Raw genomic sequence first — 20,162 nt, forward strand, 5'->3', positions numbered from 1 at the left:
AGTTAGATGTACCTCTTCAGAGGGGGGAATTGATAGTGGCAGGAGGCAAATGCCTAGTCTGATATGGGCAGGTCCCCAGTGAAACCTGACCTTCAAGCCAAAGACAGTTTAAAGCCTGAAAGCCAAGTTACAGGTCAGATCCACAGATTGGATTGAGAACCTCTCTTCCCATTTGGCATACTTTCCTCTGATTGGTCCCCACCCTTCACCTATTTTACATATATTTACCTTTTCCTAATTGGTTTTCTACACTGCTGTGCCCTGCTTTGAGCAGAGACTTTTCTTTAGCTTTTCTTTGCATATTCACAAACCAATCAGCACACACTCCCCTGTTCTGAGCCCATAAAAGTCCCAGACTCAGCCACACTGAGGGAGAAAAACCATCGACTGCAGGAGTCGGGGACCATCCCCCATGTTCCCTCTCCACTGAAACCTGTTCCATCGCTCAATAAAATTCTTCTCCACCCATCCTCACCTTTCAGTTGTTAGCATATTCTCATTCTTCTTGGACGTGGGACAAGATCTCAGGAACAACTGAACAAGCTATAACACAGGTTGGCCAAGTGGGCAGGGTGCCTCCAGCGACGGGCCTGGGGCTAAGCAAGACCTGGGCAGGGGGGCGTTGCTGGCCATGGAAGTCCCCAAAGTGGCCAAGAAAAATCATGTGTCACAAGTAAATATGGCCTCCCTGCCCCACTGCATTCCTGCCCCTGAAAAGCAGCTGACAAGATTACCATAATATGATAAATTTCCAGAGATCAACTTAACTACATATGTGAAAACATATATATCCTTTGACCTAACAATGCTTTTAAGCCTTTATCTTAAAGAGCTAACCAGAGAAGTACACAAAAGTTATTTGTACAACACACAGGTTTCAGCTTTCTTTCTAATAAGAAAAAAATGGGCACCTCCCCCACCAAAAGGCCCACAAAAGGGATTAATTATATAATTAAGGAGTATCTATTGAACTCTGATGCTGTCTTTAAAAAGGAATATGGGCCAGGCATGGTGCCTGTCCATATTGGTGTCTTTAAAAAGGAATATGGGCCAGGCGTCTGTAATCCCTGCACTTTGGGAGGCCAAGGTGGGTGGATCACCTGAGGTCAGGAGTTCGAGACCAGCCTAGCCAACATGATGAAACCCTGTCTCTACTAAAAATATAAAAAATTAGCTGGGCATGGTGGTGCATGCCCATAATCCCAGCTACTCATGAGGCTGAGGCAGGAGAATTGCTTGAACCCGGGAGGCAGAGGTTGCAGTGAGCCAAGTTTGTGCCATTGCACTCCCACCTGGGCAACAAGAGCAAAACTCCATCTCAGAAAAAAAAAAAAAAAAAAAGGAAAATGAAGATATAGAGTCAGTGAAATAAGAAAAAACCTTCATGACATATTGTTGGCTAAAACAAGCTATTTATAAAATGGTATGTATGGGTGGGAGGGGGTGGATGATGAGATATTAATTAATGGGTACCATATTCCTTATTTGCATGATGGATACACTAAAAGCCTTGACTTCACCACTACACAATCTACCTATACAACAAAATTCCCCTTGTACCCATAAATTTATACAAATAAAATAAAATAAAATAAAATGGTATGCATGCTATGGTACCATTGTTATTGGACAAGATGTATAAATGCATAGACATCCAGAAAAGAAGTGTCCTGTTTATTGGCAGTGGTATCCCTTGGTGGCGAATTTAGGATGACTTTTGCTTTGATCCTTACTCTGGCCTGTGTTGCTTGAACATCCTACAAGAGGAGGTGTGGACTTCATCTGGTGTTGCGAAGAGGCCTCTAGGATGGAGCTGACAGAGCCTCTTGAGGAGCCCTGGGGAGCCCCAGCATAGCGACCGGCAGAGGCCCCAGGGATGGGATTGCTAGAGGATGGGCAGAAAGGCTTAAATGATGTGGAAGCAAAGACAGAGCCCAAGCCATTTTATGGCAAGAGAAAGGACTGTGATGAAGCAGAATTTCCGGGTGATTAGTCTGCGCTCTCTGCGAGACTGCATGGGATCGTGTGTCCCATTATTATTCATAGAATTCTTGCTATCATGGAACTCAGTGGGCCACTGGAACAGCCTGGCTAACTGGTTGTTGTTTTTTGTTGTTGTTGTTTGTTTATTTGTTTTTGTTTGTGTGTTTGGTCAGCTTGGGACCTGTTTGGGGAAAGTAAATACCAAGCTAACTTTCCCAAGGAATGCCATAGTCATTGGAGGTGGGGGAGAAATTCTTCCACAGAACATGTGAAATCATCAAGGTCCACAGTTAGGCTGCAGACTATCTTGATTGGCAGTTGCATTCAGCACAGTGAAATACAGTACATTTTTCTTTCCTAAAAAATGGTGAAAATGAGGTAAAGAATAGTGAATCTCTTCCTATAACAGGAATCTGGCAGTGTAGAGTGAGTGTAGAATGTCCTGTAATGGTTCCATTTAGTGTTGAGATCCTCGGACACCAAAGATGTAACTACTAGAAAGTATAATAGCTCTAATCCTGCAAAATTTTCTGGTGGAAAAGGGAGAATAAGAAGCATTTTTGGCCTAAGTACTAGTTTGCCTGATTAAACATTCTCTATGGAGTAGGTGGAGTTAGCAATAGAAATCAATAATATTGAAATAATTTTCATAGTGTTGGTCCAGCACAGAAATATTGTTCAGTACTTCAGTAACATATTTTCCACTACCAAAATTCAAAAAAGTATTATAAAAATATACCCAAAACACTTATTTTCTTTTCCTTAAGACTCTATTTGATAGAATATACTTATTAAAAGGAAAATATCTTCAAACCGATTGCCCAAAATGGCTCCAGTTCACATGTCTGGGAAAATGATATGCTAATATTCAGAGGACTTTCCTACTTGATCATTCTAACAGTGGTCACTTGAAAACTTCACATTAGATTTGCACACTGTACCAAATCAAAAATTAAACAGCCAAAAGAAATAAAAAACAAAACCATAATGCAAAACCAGCTGCGACAAAGAGCCCTCAAACATTTGAGGCTATTTAGACATTATAGAACATCTCAAAGTGAAAACAAACTTCTCTGCTCAAACCTAGTAAGCACATTTTTAATGTTGCAACACAGATTTTCTATCATGCACTTTGAGTTAACGCAGAGATACAACTTAATACAATAAGCATGGCTGGCTTCTCCTGTTTGGGATTCTTAAGTTGTAAGAGGTACAGCATGCTGGCTCTTTACTCTGTTTGAATTACCAGCAATGTACATATAGGATATTGTTAAGATCAAGTCATTCTATGACCCTTTGCTGCTTAAAATTTTTTCATTTAACAGAATCCATACATTGGTAATATTTAAAATGAGACTTTTCTGTGACCAAAAAAAAAAAAAAAAAAGTATTTGTGTAATCTTCAAAGTGTTTAATTTGTATTAAAGCTAAATCCAGAGGCTCTGAAACCTTAGGGGCTCTTGATGTGGATTTTTGTTCTGGTTCACACACCTTGAGACAAAGGCTCATAGTCAAGATGTGGAGGAAAAAGACGTTTTTTGTGTGTGTGTGAGATGCGGGGCAAATTTATTCCTGAGGCAGCCTGGAATGGGCTTCAGAAAATGGATAGAGTGTCTTCTTGAAGAAAGGGCCTCTAAGTAAACTCCACTGCCATTCAAAAGATTTGCTCTGACACTTAACAAGTGGTGCAGGAAGAAAGGAAAATCTGTTGTCAGGTTTGGGGTGTTTATCAGCTCCCCTCGAGACACTTGACCTAATGCTGCGGTGCCCCTAATCCGCTGATCTGCATGCGGCGGTCCTGCGAGCCTCAGCCCGCAACTGCCAGCAAAATTGCCTGGAACACTTATCCCAACGCATTGATCCCTCAGTATATTGTGTGCCGCTCACCTACTCCCCCTCCTCCCCTCCCGCCCCCTTCTTGCGACTCCCCCGAAATTTAATTCTGCTCACAAATTGTGAAATAAGTTGTTTGGGCTGGATTTGTCGAGTGAATTGTCCCACTAATGAAACAGTCTGTTCATTATACAGTGGTAGGACGGAAGATTTAGCGCTCCCATACCCCGGGACCCAGGCAGGTTAACGTTTTTAGACTGACAGTTGACAAAAGAATGAATAGCTCTCTCCTGTCAAATCAGGCTTACAAACAGCTTGGCATACAAACAGTTACTGCTTGCATGCATGAGGATTTCGGATCCCCGTCTGCTAATGCCCCAGATTTGTAAGTACAAACTGGTTAGTCTTCAAACTGTTTGCGAAAGGGATAAAATGACCAAAAATTAGTTTGTTTTAGCCTTTCCCCCTCCCCTCCCCGCTCCTGCAAGTGAAACATTAAAAAAAAGAAAAGAAAAGGATAAAATAGTGTGTAATGGTCTCATGGAATATTGTTGGGATTTTGCTTAAGCAGAACCATCAAATTAAGCAGAACCATTGTTTGGCAGGAAACATTTTGTTCTGCTCGGACACCCTGCTTCTTGAAAAGCAGCTGAAAATCTAATGGAATTAATGTAAGATACGTGATTTTAAACGATAGGGAGCAGAGGGGGAAGGAGAGAGACCAAAAATGTTCATTTCTATTCATTTTAGTACCTGTTGCTTAAAACAGGTTATAACAACACAATGGGTCACTGAGATTTCTGAAACTTTTTCAGAGGCAATTATATGTACATTAGATAAAAACCATTTTAGTTTTCCTTGTTGGTTTGCATCATTTTGTGACTAAAGTAAACTAATGCAAAAATCACCGAGAGAGAAAGTTCTGTAGGAAAGAAAGTAAATACTTTTGCCAGGTGATTTCTCAATGTGGTGATAATTTTTAGTCTGGGTTAGGTTACATAACTCTCTGCTATATCATAACTGAGGCAGAGCAGTAGAGAGGAACAGGAGTGACAGCATATATTTTTGTTGAATTCTAGGGAACACAAATGAAAAATGGTAATAGACAAGAATTTTTTCAACTTCGAGCATGACCCAATGTCTTTGAATTAACAACTGTTTTCTTCTTTATAAAATGCATTCCCAGGGTAGCCAAACTCCTTATAATACTAGGAGTTGCTCTTATATTTCAGTGAGTTCCTGATCACATCTTTCTACATATGCTAAAGACAATTTTTAAAAATCAGACCTTTTGGAAGCTTTGCAAGTAGCAGTTATGAGTTAATTCAAACATTCCTTAAAACCTTTTCTCTTATCAGTGCCTAAGTCTTGCACGGGTATTTGCAGCATTAAGAGTTCCAAACAATAAGTACAATCTTAACGCGTAAGTGTACAAAGTCAATGACAGTTGCTATTGGAAATCTGAATAAAGCGAGAGCATTAGGCTGCTAGAGAGAATAAGTGGGACAGCCTTCGTCCCAGATATGATTGAATCGTTTTTTATGAAGTCGTCCAAGCCTATAGAATGTTCTGCACCTGTGAGTCCTTATGCCAAAATTGGTCATTTAAATCTCAGGATGGGAATGGGAGAGAAAGTTACAAACAACTCAATAGCAAACAACACTATGGCTGCACACAGAACAGACCCAAGTGGTCTCCGTCCATTTCCCATTTCTCCTTACCACTCCCAGAACTTTGCAAACATCTTCCTCTAAAATCCATTCCTTTCCCATCAACCCAAAATTTCTTTTTCCTACATCATCACATTTTGGGCATTTCAAAGACAGAGGCCAGGACTGATGAAGAACTTCAGGTTAAGAAAATGCATATGTTTGGTGAAATCTTTTTGGAGAAATATGCTTAGAGAAATGGCATTTTCCTATGGTTTTTACAGTGCAGTGATTCCCTTACAATGGAAAACCATAGAAAATGCAGGGGTTTCAGTAATCAGGTCATCTGTTTGGGGTAGACTTCTCCACACAATCCACAAGATTACAAAGAATGCAGAGGGGAGTAAGACTAAAGCTGACCTAAGTTCCATGCAAGAGTTGAAGAGAAATGAATAAATACTTAAGGCTGCTTATTGTCTTACTCCTTATGAGAAACAAAAGCTGCTGATGGAAAGCATTGTTAATAGCACACTATAGGCTAAAATACAAAGCCTTCCTGCTCTAAAAAAGAGCTGAGGATAAAGCAAGCAAGCAAGCAAGCTGCATCATTAGCAGGAAGGGATGGGCATGGCGCACAGGTCTCTGCGGAAGGAAACGCCGTTGACCTTCATGGATAGGTTTTCATGGTGGTAAAGCCTCAGTCTCCCGGTGACCATGGGCAGGTCTCTTAACCTCTTTGAGCTTCCTCATCCCATCCGTAAAATGGGGAGAACAGTATCTCATGCTGTTATTATAATGGATAATTTTTGTGTTACACAATGCCTAGTACAGCAATCAAATATATGTAAATATATTCCTTATTTAAAAAAAAAAAAGAATAAATAGCGGCCAGGCGCGGTGGCTCTTGCCTGTAATGCCAGCACTGTGGGAGGCTTAGGCAGACAATCCCTTGAGCCAAGGAGTTCGAGACCATTCCGGGCAACATGGTGAAACCCCGTCTCTACAAAAAACAGAAAGAGTAGCCGGGCATGGTGCTAAGTGCCTGTACTCCAAGCTACCCGGGAGGCTGAAGTGGGAGGATCACCTGAGCCTGGGGAGTTTGAGGCTGCAGTGAGCTGAGGCTGCAGTGAGCCATGATTGTGCCACTGCACTCCAGCCTGGGGAACCCTGTCTCAAAAAAAAAATAAAAAAGGAATCTATATTCTTATGAGGTTTCTGAGCAATTGCAACTGGCTGAAGCAGAAAAATCCTAGTGTTTTATGATGCATCTCAAAGTCCAGTGGAAAACAGAGGGTGATAGTTGTGGCTGAATGAGCTATCCCATCGGTAAACCTCAGGCTGGTGTTGCATCCCCCAGTGAGGCTTAATTCATCTAACATCAGGTCTGGATGCCAGTCTACCTCATCTTACAGATGAGGAAGCTGAGGTTCAAATTAACATGGGGTTAAAACTCAGGCCTCCTGGCCAGGCACTGTGGCTCACGCTTGTAATCCCAGCACTTTGGGAGGCTGAGGTGGGCGGATCACAAAGTCAGGAGATCGAGACCATCCTGGCTAACACGGTGAAACCCCGTCTCTACTAAAAGTACAAAAAAAAAATTAGCTGGGCATGGTGGCGGGCACCTGTAGTCCCAGTTACTCGGGAGGCTGAGGCAGAAGAATGGCGTGAACCCAGGAGGCGGAGCTTGCAGTGAGCTAATATCGCGCCACTGCACTCCAGCCTGGGCAATAGTGCATGACTGCATCTCAAAAACAAAAACAAAAACAACAACAACAAAAAAACTCAGGCCTCCTGATCACCAGTGTAGTAACGTTCTTCCCTTTCAGCACATTCATTCTAAAGGAAAGGCTGTAATGCTGTAACCTGGTTTATCTTTTGACACATAACTCTTACTTTATCTGTATAAAATGGGGCAGTTGTGTGGGTTCGGCGCGTTTTCTGAGCTGACATTGGTTCAGTACTTTTTGCCTTTTAGGCATGTTTATGAATCTGTGAGATCTATTTTTAGAAGTTAATTACTAAGTCTACCTTTTTTCCAGTTAAATGTCTAGGTCATGGTTATTGTTGTTTTGTTACTTATGAAGTAAAATAAGCAGGAAAAAATCCCTGAAAACAAAATAACCTATTGTTACCTTAAATCTTTTAAAATATAACATCAAAAATACATTTTCACATTAAAAAATCTATTGATTTGAGAAAACTGTACTCAAACCATGGCCCCAGGGTGAAATGAATGGTGAGCAGGAGTGCCAATTAAAACAGATGGGAGGAGAAACGTATTTGCATTACCTTACACAGGTTTTCTAGGATTCCCTAAGTTCTCCAGAAACCTCTAGAAGGTGTTTGTTTTCTCTTTTGCTATTCCCTTTCTGGGAAGGCTGCCAGAGTCCCTTCATCCCGAGCACCCATTCAACATAAAGCACCAGAGAGGCTAAGACGGCTGCCACTACCAGGCAAGGCTCAGGTTAGGATATCAGCCGTTCATGGCTTGGCTACATATTGCTTTGATTCAGTATTAGTGGCACCCTGGTGTGGTAAAGACTATCTTTTAGAGAAAGGGATCCAGAAAGAGAAGTCTAAAGCCCCCAAGATGGATTGCATTGTTTTACCCAGTACAAGTCCGTGGCAGATCTACACAAGAGCTACCGTTCTCTAACTAAAAATGCGGTCAGAGCACTAAGTCTTATGTGAAAAGGAATGTAATGCTGAGGTTGGGAAAAACAAAAACAAAAAACAAAGAGGCTGTACAGCCAGGGGACACGGTTTTGACCTCAGTTATTTAGTTTATTCACTTAGGTATTCAATTATTTAATTCTTCATCTAGAAGATGGAGGTGATAATAATATCTCCCTCGTGAGGTTAAAAGTAAAGATTAAATAAGCAGACACATATACAGTACTTACAACACAGTCATGTGGTTCATAAGTGTTAGCTGCTGTCAATGGATATTCACAAGATCCTCTAGTGAATGTTCACTAGTGTTCGAAGTGTGGGCCTTGGACCAGAAGAATGGACGTCAACTTGTCAGCAATGCAGAATCTCAGGCCCCACAACTGCTGAATCAGAATCTGTACTTTCATAAAGCACTCCGATGATTCACGCGCCCATGAAAGTTGGAGGAATGCTGGCTTAGAACACACACTCCAGACTTGTCCCTTGAGGCTTTGACTGGGTGGCACTGAAATGAATGCTGGAGTCTTCAGCTTGGATCTCCCATATGCTAGCACACTACCCAGTAGTGTGGGCTGCCAGGCTGCTTATTTAATGAGTTTTATGATACATTAAATCTTCCAGACCTCACGGCAATTTGACCATTAAAGAAACAACTTTTTTAAGGTAGCCCAAAACAAGCCAACTCGAGCGAATAATGGGATTAGCACGGTGATATTGAAATCAGAGTCAGACCACGTGAGTCACTCTCCATCAATCACGGCTGCTGTCCTCACAGCTGATTGTGGCACATTGTCTCATCAAATTAAACACCAAAGGGATGTTGTAAAGGCAGCATATGGTCCTCTTTCAAAAGTAGTTAGCCTGGCATTGCACAAGTGGCCTCATGGTGGCTCCCCTGAAACCTTCTAAATCAACATATTGAGGGTATTTGCTTTTGCAAAACAATGACTCATAAAAGTGGTTGCTTTTAATTGCAGGCTTGATAACGTTGTCGTTGGAGGCAAGGGCAGGATGTGAGACGGGAAGGAGAGTAGATGGACTCATGATGAAAGGACAGAAATCAACTGCCATCTTTTCCTGTTCTCCCATCTCAGTGGCAGTGATCACAGAGGAGAGACACCTATGTTCACCTCTCCCACCTGGATGGATGCTGAGCTCTTAGAAACTGACTTTCCAAAGGATACAGAGGCTCATGCCTATAGTCCCAAAACTTTGGGAGGCTGAGGTGGAAAGATGACTAGAGACCAGGAGTTTGAAGCCGCAGTGAACTTGAGACCAGCCTGCAGTGAGCTTGAAACCAGACCCTGTCTCTATAAAAAATGTTTAATAAAAACTTAGCTGGGTATAGTGGCATGTATCTGCAGCCCTGGCTACTTGGAAGGCTGACATGAGAGGAAGGCTGTGTCCAGGAGTTCAAGACTACAGTGAGTGAGCTATGATTGCTCTACTGCACTTCAGCCTGGGTGACAAAGCAAGACTCTGACTCAAAAAATGCTAGAGCAGGAGGAGGAATAAAAGAAAAAAAAAAAAAAGGATAGACTTTTCTCCCTCTCTATTAGGCAAAAGCAGACTGGGGATGGTTTTAGAATCAAGGCAAGAATCAAGGCAAGACATGTGGCTAGAAGACCTGCTGGAGGGGAGAGGATGTTCTCAGGAGAGACACAGGACAGAGCTTCGTAGAGGAGTCGGTGAAGGGCAACTGTGTCAGCCTCTGGTGGCTCCAGTAGAACCCTCGTAGTTTGTGATGCACCAGTTAGATGATACTGGAAGGTGAGGCCAGCCCAAGTCTGACTTTCAAGAGAAAGTCATTAGGCAATACTAGGAGTGATGTTTGGTTGCTATTTTGCATGTATGTGGCTGACCTTTGCTCCATGAATGTGATGGATTAGCCAACATGCGATTAGTGAATAGCAAACCTCGCAGCGCCCCTGTGAGCTCAGCATGAAAGGAATGTCATAGGTGGCAGGTCACCTGAGCCAAATTCCTCTCTTCCAACTGCAACTCTTATCCCACCCTCCCCTCAAAGTGCCCCCAAACCAAGAAGGCTTGACCAGCCTTCATGCAGGTGTGGAGATGCCATGGGTCACCTCCCACCTTCTGGTTACTATGTGACCCTTTGTCACTTCTGACCACACAGTTGCCACCATTCCTAGGAGGCAGCCCTAAGTCCACAGGCCCCTTCTATGTCTGCTCAGAGGTAAACACAACTAAGAGAACTAAGGGAACATTTGAATCCCAGCCTGAAAAAAGATACTATTATTGGTTGGATGCAGTAGCTCTTGCCTGTAATCCCAGCATTTTGGGAGGCCAAGGCGGAAGGATCACTTAAGCTCAGGAGTTCAAGATCACCCTGAGCAATGTGGTGAAACCCAGTCTTGCTAAAATAAAAAAAATTAGCCAGACATGGTGGCAGGTGCCTGTAATCTCAGCTACCTGGGAGGCTGAGGCACCAGAATTGCTTGAACCCAGGAGGCAGAGGTTGCAGTGAGCTGAGACAGCACCACTGCACTTCAGCCTAGGTGACAGAGCGAGACTGTCTCAAAAATAAAAACAAAATTAAAAAATAAATAAAAGATATTATGATTATTATTCAACAGCAAGACATGACCTTCATTTTTCAAATTCTACTGAAGGGGATAAAAATAAAAGTCAAAGTCTTGTCAGCTGACTACTGACCTTCCCCTTCTGTCCAAGAGTAGCCACTGGTGCTGGCATGTTCTCTGCCCTGAAAACGATCTTAGATAGTGCCTGGTCAGTTTTCCAGTGGATACAGGAATCTCCTCTACACTGAGAATAAACCCAGACGCCTTGGTAAAATCATCCTACTAATAATACTTCACAAATAACACAGCCTTTTACCTTGAGAGTTGGGAAATCCTGGTTTTTACCCTAATTTATTAAACTCTGGCAGGATGATACAGTATCATAGGGGTGCTATTTTACCCTTCATAAAATAGACATGGGCTCTACCATGTCTAGGCTTCTGCATAGGCCTCAGAAAATTTCCAGTGATGGCACACGGTGGAAAGCAGGCACATCACATGGCTGGAGTAGGAACAAGAGAGAGAGGGGGAAGGGGCTACACACTTTTAAACAACCGGGTCTCATCAGAACTCACTCACTATCCTGAGGATAACATCGAGGGGGTGGTGCTAAACCACTTATGAGAATTCATGAGCACCCATGAGCCAATCACCTCCCACCAGGCCACACCTCCAACACTGGGAACCTCCTTCCTAGCAGTGGGCAAAAAGCAATAAATCACTAGGTAGCCAGGACAATTCAATCCATGAGTAGCAATAGAAGTGACCTCAAAATTCCAAGTTACTTTTCTTAACCAAACGAAACCTTTAAAACTTCAAATAGAGGAAGTTGTGTCAACAATTGCTAAGGTCATTATTTGTTGAAGAGATTATTAGTAAAAGGAAGATTTTATAAGAAATGGAACTCACCTACTGGTCTGATTAAGAAAATTCATCATGGAAAGACTTCAACCAGAAAAGTGAGAGAAATATTTCATTCCTGCTTGAATAACAGGGACATTTTAAAGGAAAACATGTGTGCCACAGAGTGGAGACTGAGCTCATCTGAGACAAGACTTAGATCATGTCCTTAGCTGTGGCAGGATGAGGTGACTCCCGGTATAGGATTCACGGGGGTTGGCGACTGTATTAGTCTGTTCTCACATTGCTGCGAAGAAATACCCGATCTGCAGCCAATTAAGCTGAGTGAGTTCTTTTCCTCATGGGGGCCAGGTGTGCAATGACTGCAAACAGCTGCTTCCTTGGTAGTGTATGCAGCCTGTTTCTTGTATGGGTTGCTCTAAGGGACCTGGGAGACAGGCCCTTCAGATGGATGTTCATGTCTCTGACCTTGCACTACCCCAGTGTAGGCTCCAAACAGGCATGCGAGGTACCTTTGGAAAGCCCCAGGGCACTGTGGCCAGGGTTCACATTGTACCATGGTTATCATGTCCATCTACACCAAGTTGCAGAACCAGGAGCATGTGATTGAGGCCCTACGCAGGGCCAAATTCAAGTTCCCTGGCTGCCCCGAAGATCCGCATCTCAAAGAAATGAGGCTTCACCAAGTTCAATGTGGATGAATTTGAAGACATGGTGGCTGAGAAGTGGCTCATCCCAGATGACTATGGGGTCAAGTGCATCCCAGTTGTGGCCCTCTGGACAAGTGACAGGCCCTGCACTCATGAGGGCTTCCACTGTGCTGCCCCCTCTTAATATTCACCAATAAATCCTACTTACTGTCCAAAAAAAGAAAAAGAAATACCCAAGAATGGATAATTTACAAAGAAGAGTTTTGAGGCCAGGCACGGTGGCTCACGCCTGTAATCCCAGCACTATGGGAGATGGAGGCAGGTGGATCACGAGGTCAAGAGTTCAAGACCAACCTGACCAACATGGTGAAACCCCATCTCTACTAAAAATACAAAAATTAGCCTGGCGTAGGGGCAGACACCTATAATCCCAGCTGCTCAGGAGGCTGAGGCAGGAGAATTTCTTGAACCCGGGAGGCAGAGTTTGCAGTGAGCTGAGATCGCACCACTGCACTCCAGCCTGAGTGACAGAGTGAGACTCTGTCTCAAACAAAAGAGTTTTGATTGGCTCACAGTTCTGCACGCTGTACAGGAAACATGATGCTGGCATCTGCTCAACTTCTACAGAGGCCTCAGAAAACTTCCAATGATGGTGGGCAGTGGAAAGCAGGCACATCACATGGCTGGAGTAGGAACAAGAGAGAGCGGGGGAAGGTGCTCCACACTTTTAAACAACTAGATCTCACCAGAACTCACCCACTATCCTGAGGACAGCATCATGGGGATGGTGCTAAACTATTTATGAGAATTCATGAGCACCCATGATCCATTAAGAGAATTCATGAGCACCCATGATTCAGACCACACCTCCAACACTGGGGATTACTATTTGACATGAGATTTGGTGAGGACGCAGGTCCAAACCATATGACTGACCGTGTATGATCTTAACCACTCAGCTAAAATAATGGCTACATGTAACCAACTTAAATGACCTTAATAAACTTGTAACCCTGGCATTTGGGCCACCTTGGGATCTGCGGTAGCTGAAGCATAACAACCAACCTGCTGGGGGAAGATGCGACTCAAAACAACCAACCTGCTGGGGGAAGATGCGACTCAAACCAACCAACCTGCTGGGGGAAGATGCGACTCAAAACAACCAACCTGCTGGGGGAAGATGCGACTCAAAACAACCAACCTGCTGGGGGAAGATGCAACTCGAAACACCTGCAGTGAGTTATTTATTTTTTGGTATCAATTTAAAGCCCAAACACTGATGCAATTTGGTCCTCTTTAGAGCCGGGCTTCATCAGGCACTCTCCCCGTTAATTAGCTGAGCTGTAGGATGTTGCTAATAGCTACACATCTTGTAAACATGTTGAGCTGGCCCTGCCCTTGAAGAGCCTGCACTGTTAAGTGATATCTCAGCTGGGGCTGGCAGAGCCCGTCTTCCCACCAGGGAGCCGTTGCAAGGTGTGCAGCCTCCGATCAGCATCAAAACATGGTGCTCGGAGAGGTTCTCCTTTGGTCGTTGTTCCCCTAGAGGTGACTGCCTTTTGGTAGTAATGATAATAATAATGAGAAGGAGAATAAAAATGAAGAGGCAGAGGAGGAGTGGGAGAAGGAACTTGCCTTTACATTCACTAGAGAGACTAGAGGCGGTGAAATTGTGGACATTCTGCTTTCTTCCCAAGGTAAACGGAGACATCAAACCTTGCAGAGAAGAAAATCTCTGTGAGTGTTCCTTAGTCTGCTGACATGGCTGATCAGCTGCTCTCTGGCTAGCTACCAAAACTAAAATCATAGCAATGAATGATTAAAAACAGTTTCCCAAAACAGCACCCAGATAGGAAATTGCAAAGGCAGAAGAAAGAATGAAGGAAGAGGTGGAAAGGCCACATGGCTGCAGTTCTGTTTGCTAACTTGATGTTTGAATTCTTTTGCAGGATTATGTCCAATCTTAGGTATTCAGAGGTATATCAGGGAAGGTGACAGAATAAATCAAATGCAGAAGAATCCTGGAGTTAGGGTGAGCAACCATCCTAGTTTTCTCTGACTTTCCCAGTTTTAGTACTGAGAGTCCCTGTCCAGGGAAACCACTGAGTCCCAGGCAAATCAAATGGTTGGCCACCCTGCCTAGAGTCATAGAAGTGCATGGTTAAAAGAGACCCTGGACCCTCATCCAAATCCCTCATTTTTGGCCCAGAGAGGTCAAAGAGGCAGCACAGCACAGAGTTCAATGTCTTCTTAATAAATGATGAATAAATCTATTGTCTTGTCATGTGAGCAAAATCACCAGAGATTATTAAATGTAAACTTGGTATGAGATAAGGACAGGCACCAGAGCGAGGTGATGTAGGATCTAAAATCCTGGCTCTGCCACTAAATGGGGACCTTGTGTAGGGGAGTCCCACCTGCCAGGTACCATACGCCAATTATTTCATTAATCTGAATGATACTCCTTTAAAGGAGGATTAATATGCCTGTTTAACAGATGGAAGAATGGGCTCAGAGAAATCAAGTAACTAGCCCAATATCATAGTAAGAGCTAAGATTCTAAGGTCAGTTACTCTGACACCAAAGCATATGCTGTTGCCAAAATAGCCCCTACACGGGTACAAAGCTGATGGCAAATCAGCTGCTTGTTGCTCCCATGAAGGACTCTTCAGAAGGGAGCAGCAATTGGAAGAGATAATTTTCTTTCCATTTGTGCAATGCAATTAAGGACATAATAAAATCATCACAGAATGCCCAAATGATTGATAATGGAGAGACTAGTACCAAGTCTTACTTCCAAGAAAGATTTAGATTTGCTAGGACGTATATTTAACCTGAGCTCTCTTTTCTTTTTTAATAACAAACTCAGCATCTGATTGATTTTAATTTTAAGGTCACCAGTTTCTCACCTCCACCAAATCAGAATATAAACTGTACGAGAACAAGAATTTTGTTCACTGCCATAACCCCAGGGCTTGCCATGTAGTAGGTGTGCAATCCATATTTGTTGGATGGAATAATGAACGAACAAATGAAAGAAATTCAAAATTCAACATAGGAATGTTAAGTAATCTTATGTATATGTACATGTGATAATTTATTTAAAAGTTGATTGAGCACTCAATACAGGAGGTAGAAATAAGGGAAGTAAAGATTTATCTGCCATAAAAATTTTAATCAAAAAAATTGTTGGATGGATAAACTATAGGGATCAAATTGATCTATACATTTAATTTGTATAAATTAGAGCTTTTTTAGACTAAAGGAGGTTAGTAGAAGGTTCCTGTGATGAAATAAAGAACCCTTTTAGCAAGATAATAATGATAACTCATTTTTCTAAAACAGTTGAGGGTTTGCTTCCAGTGAAGGATTCTTTTATGGTAAACTTGAGTCTCACTTTCCTTTGTTTATGTGGTGACATACGTGTAGGAAGCAAAAAGCTGAACGCTTTTCTCTTTTGTTTTTTTTTGAGACAGGGTCTCACTCTGTCATGCCGGCTGGAATGCAGTGGCACAATCACGGCTCACTGCAGCCTTAACCTGCCAGGGCTCAGGTTATCCTCCCATCTCAGCCCCCCAGGTAGCTGGGACTACAGGTGCACCACCACACCCGGCTGATTTTTGTATTTTTTCATAGAGGTGGGGTTTTGCCATGTTGCCCAGGCTGGTCTCGAACTCAGCATATATGTTATAAACAGAATTTCTCTAATAGTAAGGATGATATATGTGAGCATTCAGTACTAGGGGTTTGGGGCTTATGGGTGAATGAAGTTTTATATCACTTACCATGCTCTATGCTCCTTAAACTAGCTAGTGCTTGAAAATGGTATTACTGTACATATCTTCAAATATGTATATTTGACAGTGGAGAATAAAAAAGAATAAATCACTTAGCTTCAAAAATGATGTCAAATATAGCTTCAGCCTTTAAAACATATTTTAGAGGAAAAAATTCACTATTATATAGAGTTAATCGTAACAAAGCAACTTCTTAGATTTGATAGCAGATCAAAAGTAAGTTTAAAAGTAATGCACAGTGTTTAATGTTTATGAATAAATTTAGCGGTCTGAGAAATAACTTTCCGATTGTACTGCCACTCTGTATTAGACATGATATTAACGTAATGATGGAATATGTTCTTTCTTCATGGATATGAGGGGTCTAATACCATAAAGAATTAATTAAATCTGTTACTACATCAAGAAAAACAGTGCATAAAATACTAATACTACAAGAAAATGTGTCTCAGCTGGGTTAACAGATGGGTGAAGTGTGAAGGCAGATAAACTTTGCTTCTTTTGGCTTGTCTTTATATCTCCCTACAACTATGTTCTTTATTTGAACAACTTCAAAGACTCTAATTTCACACACATGGCATGCATACAACAGACACATTTTTAGTTCCTGCCAGCAGGTAATTAGAAGCAACAAAAAGGTATGTCTTGATGAAGAATTGCCTTGCTGTCCAAGCCACCACTTCAGTTGATCCAACAGAAATTCATCCTGTTACAGACCACTTCTCAGAGGCAGAGGGGGTCTGGTTTGCAGAAGAAAAAAAAATCATCTAGCCAATCAGACTTGAAATTGATCAATTTCATCCCATTCTATTTATGTACAGAAAAAGCCTAGTAATTTTTGCATAACTAACTTTATAACCAGGTATTTAGTCATATTATTTCTAACAGCTTTTCAATTGACTGATATGGATTTTAAAGATATATAATGATATAATCTGCAAATAATTTTCTCCCCATATTTATAGCTTTTTTCTCTTATCTAATTGCATTGGCTAGTACTCCTAGAACAGTTTAAAAAATAGTTTCCATGGTGATCAATATTATCTTTAATAATGAAAAAAATGGTTTTAGCATTTTGCCATTTAGTATCATGATGGTTTTTCAATTAATATGTGCATATATGTTTACATGTTAATTTATTGTGTCTAGAATCTATTCCTAATTGAAACTTTTAAAATAAAGAAATGATTGTCAAATTTTGACAAAAAAAGCTATTTGGGTCACAAAAATACAATTATGGGTTTTTTCTTCCATTACCTATTAATATAGTAAATTATGATAATAAACTTCATAATAGCAAGCCATCCTTGCATTCCTATGATTTTTACATTTCAATAAACTTCTAAATTCTATGTGCTGGTATTTTTTTTAAGAATTGTACTTAAGGACATATAGTATAAAGAAATAATCAGAGCCAGGCACGGTGGCTCATGCCTGTAATCCCAGTACTTTGGGAGGCTGAGGTGGGCAGATTGCCTGAGCTCAGGAGTTAGAGACCAGCCTGGGCAACACCACGAAACCCCAACTCTACTAAAATACAAAAAATTAGCTGGACGTGGTGGCATGCACCTGTAATCCCAGCTACTTGGGAAGCTGAGGCAGGAGAATTGCTTGAACCCAGGACACAGAGGTTGCAGTGAGCTGAGATTGCACCACTGCACTCCAGCCTGGGAGACAGTGAGAGTATGTTGAAAGAAAGAAAGAAGGAAGGAAGGAAGGAAGGAAGGAAGGAAGGAAGGAAGGAAGGAAGGAAGGAAGGAAGGAAGGAAGGAGGGAGGGAGGGAAAGAGGGAGGGAGGGAGGGAGGGAGGGAGGGAGGGAGGGAAAGAAAGAAAGAAAGAAAGAGAGAAAGAAAGAAAGAGAGAAAGAAAGAGAGAAGGAAAGAAAGAAGGAAAGAAAGAAGGAAAGGAAGAAAAGGAAGGAAAGGAAGGAAAGGAAGGAAAGGAAAGGGAATCAGAATTATCCCTCTCCATACCGGCATTTCTATATTCTTTGGCTCTGTAGGAAAGTTGGTGCTGCTAATACACCTCTAGGATTTATTTGCTGTAAACAAGTAATAATAATAATAGTAGCTCACACTTCTTATAGCATGTACTCTGTAACAGATGATGATCTGAGAGCTTGTTACACAATGCTTTCAATCCTCAGAACAATCCTGTGAGGCAAGTACTATCATTATTATCGTCATCATTATCTCTGCTTTTCAGACAAGGAAACTGAGCTTGTTCACATAGGTAGTAAGTCACAAAGTCCAAGCAATCTGGCATGACAGTTTGTGTTGTGATTCCCTAAGTCACTCGTTTATTACACCTGCAGCATGTATTTACTCCCTGCCTCCTATTTTGAAGACACTTCATAATATTTTCCTTTTAAAAAGCAAACGAATACTTTGATGAACATCTAGGTCTATGCAGTAGTTCTAAAATGTGTTTATCTATTTATTCCAGGCACTATTCCCATACAGCTCTCTCCCCAACCTTTCAAAATTTCTGTCCTGACTGCTGTGATCCAGTATGTCAGGCTGAGGGAATATTAAGCTGAGCCCAAGATACTAGCCTAGTCTGATGACATTCTGGCAGAGTCTATGTGGATGCTCCTGGAAAGGCAAGGCCTTAGTAACAAAGGAGAACCGAATATCCAGGTCAGTTGGATGATCAGGCTGTTGCAAATGACGCTACCCAACACGACATGTCTTGTCTGCAAAAGAGAGAAAACTAGCTAGACTTGTGCAGCAAGACATTAGTGCTTGGCCAGTAGAAGGCACAAGAAAATAACCGAGTGCTAACTACAGGCAGATCGTGAGAGCAGGGCAGCATCTGGGAGGTGCTTTTCACACCATATGTCTTTTCCTTTGCCCCAGAGCCCCTGTGGCATTTTTGAGGCGTTAGCCCTTGATTTCTTCTATTACCTGGTTTTCATTAGCCTCCTGAAGCCCCTTTGTGTGGGTTGTAGTGTCCGCTGCAAGGGTGATAAATAGAAGGTACCCCAGTCAATATTTTGGGGAAGAAGCCTTGTGAATGGGCCTGACGGGCTGAGGTTGGGGCCTGGGGAAGGTGGAAGGAATGTTTCCCCTGTAATCCGGCATTTAATCACTGGCGCTGAGGACAATGGAGGCTCCTCCACCCTCCCAAGGCCTGATTTCATTTGGCAAGCCCAGCCCCCTTTTGTCAGCCTCACAAGGAGGTCCCACCCCTCCGTGTTCCACACCAGGTTCGCTTCCCAAGTGTCACTGGGATGAAACAGTCAGAACACGGGCTGGGGACTGCTGGGCTCAGCCTCTCTCTGCCACCAGCACCGGCCCTTCCCTCGTAGGCCTTTGTGACTCTGTGAATCTATAATTCCAGGAACTTTTATATTTAGTGTTCTCAAAGCGAGTGCAACACGGTGAAATGCGTTTCTATATATATAATTTTTCCTAAGAAAATTATGATTCCATTCAAGAGTCAAAGAGTGCCAGATGGTTCCCAGCAATATGAAATGATAAGCATAGCGGTACTAAAATGAGAGGAAATCTCTCAATGACTTTCATTTCTTCTCTTCTCTTCCAGTCCTTAAGTATTATGACTATCTAATTTTATGTAATAATTACAGCAAAGATGTGATTTTTTTTGTACTTTTTTCTCAGCCAAGTGCTTTTTAATATTGCTATGTTGCTTTCAAAATAATCATGTTAATGCTAGATACTTACACTCACATTCCTATGTTAACATTTATCCTGTTGCTGCACACAAATATAAAGGGATGTCATACTGCAGGATCAGCCCCTGGAATCAGAAAACCTCAGCTTTGTTCTGCTTTTATTCCAACAGTGTGATCTGCGTACCTTAACCACTCTGAACACCTCTCTTCATCCATGAAGTAAGGGTCACAACCGCACCTCCCTCCCAGGGCCACGGTAAAATCAAAGGAAATGATACATGTGACAGTCGCTTCTGAACTGCACAGCCAGACAAGTGGTAGTTATTAGTAGCTTGTTTCCCAGTTTTCAATGCTAAAAATAAAGATTATAGCAAACATTTTCAAACCCAGAGCATTCAACTCCCTTCAGATGCTTTGTCTAGGATAGATTCCAAAACCCAGGACTATTTGATAAAATAAATAAATAAATAAACATTGTTATGGTTCTTAGATCAGAATTGCTACCTGCTTTTCAAAGGGTTGAACCAACTTACAT

General features: G+C 42.1%; 1 long non-coding RNA gene and 1 other non-coding gene across 4 annotated transcripts in view; one reads left to right on the plus strand and one right to left on the minus strand.

Moving 5' to 3' along the window:
• Nucleotides 1–20,162, minus strand: part of LOC119621439 (uncharacterized) — a 124,346-nt gene that overhangs the window by 54,048 nt on the left and 50,136 nt on the right. The gene's annotated exons all lie outside the window — the stretch shown is intronic.
• Nucleotides 11,848–11,982, plus strand: LOC119621539 (small nucleolar RNA SNORA70). The gene has a single exon (XR_005238092.1). It is a non-coding gene; the product is annotated as a small nucleolar RNA SNORA70 (small nucleolar RNA).

This window comes from Chlorocebus sabaeus, chromosome 2 (genome assembly GCF_047675955.1).
Source record: "Chlorocebus sabaeus isolate Y175 chromosome 2, mChlSab1.0.hap1, whole genome shotgun sequence".
NCBI classification, from domain to species: domain Eukaryota; kingdom Metazoa; phylum Chordata; class Mammalia; order Primates; family Cercopithecidae; genus Chlorocebus; species Chlorocebus sabaeus.